Raw genomic sequence first — 6,000 nt, 5'->3', positions numbered from 1 at the left:
CAAACCTCTACACTTGTATAGTATAATTTATTATCTGTACCCGCAAATCCCCAATATTACTGCTGTCTCCTGAGAAACACAAGTGTAGAGTCAAATCATATGAAATAATACAACAAATCTATTCAATTAACACCCAGAACACTTTTAAGACTTTAAGACCCCTTTAAATAAGTATTTCCTTAATTTCAGTTCTCTTCCCTCCATGGGATACCTGAAAATTCACTATAGCATAATAAAGGCTGTGCATGCATTACCTGTAATACAGCTACTAATAAAGATAACATTAAAGTTGATTATTAAGAAATCACGCTTTTATTAATAAAATACGTTTTGATAAAAGAAGTCTTAATAGAACCTAGGTAAATCCCTGTAGTAGTCTAACACCTACAAAAAAGAAAAAAAAAACAGAACAACTTCAAAACAAAGAGAAAAAGAACATTAAAAACAAATCTGGGTAACAACAAAAACACAGAAAAGTGAGTGCTTTTTCAAGTCTTCGGTACTCCATCGTGCTCCTCTCGTTTCAGTAGACCTCTCTCTTATATTTGTGTATAGGTCTGCTGGAGGTCCATTGCTGATGGTAATTTAAGTAAGGAGCTGTGTCAGCATGTGTGGACTGCATAGGAACAAGTAAAATTTTATTCCATGCTGAAAAGAGAAGCAAACAACGTTTGAGCTTTGGAGCCTTCTTCAGGTCTGACAAGGAACAAACCTTTACTTGTTCCTTTCATGTTAATTTAGACCTGATCTCCAGCGAATACTTAACAGGACCTAAACTGGTCAGTTAGTTTAAATATTTGAAGATATAGGCCACACTGCTCCAGGTGAGGCTTGAACTCAATCTCAGCATGAGTTCGATCGCACCACTGGAGCTGCAGAAGTCTTTTTTTACACAGACTAATGCAATTGCAATTAGTCACGAAACAAACGAGAACTGTAGCTCTACACTTGAGACAGGACGCTACTGTATTAATTTTGTTTAACACACCAGTCGAACAAGCCGACATGTCACTATTGCTAAATCGTTACAAAAGACGCCAACTAATGACCAGTTTTATTTTTAACAGAACTTTACTGAAAGTTAAACTTATAAAACTACCTGAGCAAATAAATACAACAATTATTGTTCCTCTGACCTTCTCAGTATTTCTTTTTTTAAATTAATACATTTATTTATCCACAGTGTGCCTTGTGCTTACTTTTCAGAACTCTCTCTCCTGTGTCAGTAGGAGCTTCCAATTCAAGTTAAGTTCTTTAATCAGTTCTAATATCTTCCTTTCAAAGTAGGGAAGAGCAAGCTGGCATGTTGTTTTGCCTGTGGTTATTCTTTATGACTATATCTTCTGACACCTGTGCACAATCCTACAACATTACAAGAGAAGCACTATAACAGGAGTCATAAAAATGCAAGAAGCCACTTTGAACAATCTTTCGGAATTGTAAAACAACTAACGCTTTGCTTGGCTGTCATTTGGTTTGTATACCAGTCCATCAAGAGCCAGCACCATCATCATCAGGTCATGTGCAGTCCTACACAACCTTGCGATTGACTGGAATGAGCTACCTTTTCCAATCCATGGCATGCAGCACACTCTGGCTGTTTCAACACAGTCATTATTGGACCACAGTGCACTGTCTCTTCTGTCCTGTGGCTATCATAATCACTTTTAAGAAGCCAAGTTTTTTTCTTTAACATGTGCTTGGGTGCCACCCATTTCCTTATTATCCCTGCTTTCCACTGATAACCACAAATACAGAGACCCATCACAATAAAATACTTAGCAAATCTATTCAGTTGACTCCCAAATTTTATAGAACATATTAAAAGCTCCCACTCCATTTATATAACCATTTGCTCTGTTCTGTTCTCTTCACTTCCTAGCATATCTTAAAACTCACAGCTACTAGTAATGATTGACATTAAACATAAATAGTAAATGACACTTCTGTAAATACACACATTAATAAACTTCATTATTAATAAATATGGTATGAGTGTAAAGCAATTTTAATTAATATTCCAATACATTTCCAAGCAACGGATTATTTCCACTATATTTGGGAGCCTTCTGCGTAAACTACCGCAAGCTCAACGAGGTCACCTGGAAGGATTCCTACCCCCTGACGAGGATAGACGATGCCAAGGACTACATCACCTGGTCGACCTGGTTCAGCTCCCTTGACCTCCGCTGTGGCTACTGGCAGGTACCACTCGCTCGAAGCCTCTGGCAGTTTACTGCCTTTGGCCTGTGCAATGCCCCGGCGACTTTCAAGAGGCTGATGGAGAGGGTGCTGGCATCGGTCCCGTGGAACCAGTGTGTGCTGTATCTGGACGATCTGCTGGTTCATGCCCAGGGTGTCGACCAGGCCTTGACGAACCTCCAGGCGGTGCTGGCCTGCATCCGCCGTGCTGGCCTGAGGCTCAATCCCCGCGAGTGTGGGCTCCTGAGGCAGGAGGTGACCTTCCTGGGACATGTTGTTGGACTGTGAGGGGTGGCTACAGACCCAGGTAAGGTCACCTAAATGAGGGGTTGGCCGACCCCCCACACTGTTGCGGAGCTGCGCAGCTTTCTGGGGTTGGCTTCGTATTACCGGAGGTTTGTCCGGGACTTTGCCAGCATCGCTCCCCCGCTGCACCGCCTCACCGATAAGGGCCGCCGTTTCGACTTGAACTCAGGCTGCGAGTTGGCTTTCAGCCGGTTACGTGAAGCTCTGGTGGGGGTCCCCGTGCTGGCCTACCCCGATCCGTGGTTACCGTATATCCTGGATACCGACGCGAGTGTCTCGAGGTTGGACACGGTGTTGGCGCAGGAGGGGCCAGATGGGGAGCGGGTAGTTGCCTACTACAGTCGGGTTTTGAATAAGGGTTTTGAACTACTGCGTGACCCGTCGTGAGCTGCTGGCGGTGATGGTGGCGGTCCGCCACTTCAGGCCGTGCCTGTTCAGGACCCGATTCCGGTTGAGGACCAACCATGTGTCCCTCACCTGGCTGCTCCACTTTAAGGAGCCAGAGGGGCAGATGGTGTGATAGATGGAGGTCCTGCACGAGTGGTGCACAGCCAGCCGGGCGTGGGGCATTTCGGCTGTAAAAAAATCTTCTTATTGGGGTCTTTGCCACCGGGACATGGAGCAGTATTGCCGAACGTGTGCGGTGCGCGTGGCCCAGAAGGAGCCCCCCTCCAACAACACCAGGTGGGGACTCCTATGGAGCAGGTGGGGGTTGACGTTTTGGGCCAGTTTCCGCGCACTGAGGCTGGAAACTGCTATGTCCTGGTGGTGGTGGACTATTTTACAAAGTGGTCGGGGGCCTATGCCCTCCCGGGCCAATGCACTACTGGAGGGGATGTTTGCCAGGCTAGGGGTGCCGGAGGAATTACACAGTGACCAGGGGCGTAACTTCGAATCCCAGGTCTTCGCCAGAGTGTGCCAGCGCCTGGGGATCTCTAAGACGCGGACCACCCCGCTGGATCCCCAGAACGACAGGTTGGTGGACCGGTTCAATCGGACTTCAATTGGTTTGAAGAGTTCTGCTGTGTTTTTGTGGTTAAGGCGATGGACTTGAAGTCCATCGGGGTCTCCCTGCGCAGGTTCAAGTCCTGCCGACTACGACAATCTCCTTATGTCATCGTGTGCCTGCATAAAAATGGAAATGCACTGCTCTACTTTTAAAGCGCAAAATTGCTTGAAACCGCTGCCTTGGAAACAAATTCTTCAGCGTCCACGAATGACATTTCGCAGCTGAAAGCAGATAAGGATGCTTTTAGTGTTCGTGTGTCTTGTGCCCTACTTCCAGCCCTTGAAAACCTAATTAGTAAAGCTGAAAGAACCGACTCCATGGGTGTTGGTCGTGCACAAGGAGGAGCTGTGACAATAGCAGAGCAGGAGTGAGGATGGCGCAGATGGAAACTCGTTTTCATGCGCTCCTCTGGAAGGAATGAAAATAAAAGTCGAAACCCAAAACAGTAGTAGCCATAAGAGTAAATGCCTCCTAACAGCTAGCAAGCGCTCCTAGTTAGTGTCATGGTGTGTATCCCTGCCTGTCATGCGGGAAACTGGGGTTTGATTACCGACGGGGAGACAGATAGCTTTTTTACAATCAGATTCCAATCTCTAATGCTGTGTGTGAGAGTTTGCGTAACTTTCCTTTTCTCACATTTTCTGACGACTATTCCAAATGGGCGCCCTGTCAACTCCTAATACTTTTCAAAAACATGCCTGCATGTTTGATTATTTTTATTTTTAAAAAGTTCAATATTGATCATAACTAAAGAAATTAATGATCACGAACCAAAAAAAGGGCTGAAGATGCGAGTCACTCTTGAATTAGAGCTGGGTGACACGGGCTTCTGTTCTGATATGGTTGTACGAGAAGCAAGAGGAATCTCTTCTCTCCTATGGAGCATGAGCTGAATCAGGAGTGAGACATTTCGCGTGTTCGTGCATATGTCAACGCATTAACCTACATCGTAAAACTAAAACTAAATTAAAAACTAACGTTAAGTTATCAGAGACATTAAATTATATACAAACAAGAGACAGGCAAAGTAATAATTCTACATTAAGTGTCCTAACTAATTGAAATGACCAAACTAATTGAAATGGTCTGATTCAGAGCCTGTGCAGTTTGTGTAGAATGACACCAGTACTGAACCCTCAGCACCGTACTGAGCACAAGTTGAGCTGCTCTCCATCTTTGCTACCCACGGGATTTCATTCCAATGGAGCTCAGAGAAGGAGCTGATCTCCAGACAGTAGTGTTAAGTTGTCTGCAGCCTCATGCGAATTTTGACAATTTACCCAAAGTGTTTTCTATAGCTTTAAGGTGCAGTTAATTTATATAAAGGAAGGTAAATCGTTTTAACGCAACAAAAGCCAGGCAGGAGTCAAACATACATTTTCCTGATCTGAAGTCAGATGCGTTATCCATTATGCCATTGGTCTTACATCGCTCAATTGCACCATAGTGACCTCAGTGCCACTAATTGTAATACATACTATATTTCTGATTGAGCGCTGAGTGCAAAGGTTGAATAAGCTTTGCTCCTGCCATCGATTCTGCGTGAAAAAACACAGCATTAAAGTTTCACAGACAAATGCAGCATGCCGAGAAAACCAATTTTAAAAACAACTACGGCACACTACAATTCGCACTGACTCTGAAAAGTGATCACGGCAGATGTTGTTCCCTGCATAACGCTGAAGGGACCAAAGAGCATTGCTGTCGGGAAGACAAAATGAGGCTTTTTTCTGCCTTGATGTTAAGCTAACAAAGACTATCTTGAAACACCTAATTCAGTCTCTCAACAGACTGTCAAGCAAAGTTTTACCCATTGAACTCGCAATAGAAGGATGGTCTTAACCCACAAACACTTAGCAGCAGCGAAATTCAAACCTACCCCTGCGAAGAAATTGGAGCACAAACCCAGCACCTTAGACCACCCAGCCACACTCCCAACACCTTACTTTTTTCAGAGGACGCCGGGTTCAGCTCTTGGTGTCCGACGCTTGAAAACGACAGCACCTTCGTTTTCCGAGATGTTTCCTATAACTTCTTTGTCAGCTCTGAATATAGTTCTTCTTTGGAGCAGGCTTCAGACCTTTTATTTAATGTATAAAGGAGGGCGCATTCCTAAACGTGTAATTCCTGTTTTAGAAATGTTTTGGGCGGTGTGTTTTATATAGTATTCTGATTATATTCAAAATAACAGTATTCTGATTGTATTCTGTAGACCTGTGTAGCAATCGTACTGGATGTGACATGGATTCTGAAATGTTTCTTGAAAAGGTATTTAGGGTTGCTTGAATCTATAACAAAAAAAGTGACCCGAAACTTCCTACAGATGCAGCCATTCAAAATGGGTGGGGTATTTCGCGGTATAAATTTTGAGCTTTTAAATTTAAACTGTGTATTACAGCATGTTAATCATCAGTCATTAAAAATTTGGTATATTTTATGAAAGCAAGATTGCTCAGTTGGACAAAAGTACACAACCTACCTTT

This window comes from Lepisosteus platostomus, chromosome 5, assembly GCF_059453375.1.
Source record: "Lepisosteus platostomus isolate fLepPlt1 chromosome 5, fLepPlt1.hap1, whole genome shotgun sequence".
In the NCBI taxonomy this organism is placed as follows: Eukaryota; Metazoa; Chordata; class Actinopteri; order Semionotiformes; family Lepisosteidae; genus Lepisosteus; species Lepisosteus platostomus.
The sequence above is the reverse complement of the archived record's forward strand: the minus strand, read 5'-3'. Positions refer to the sequence as shown.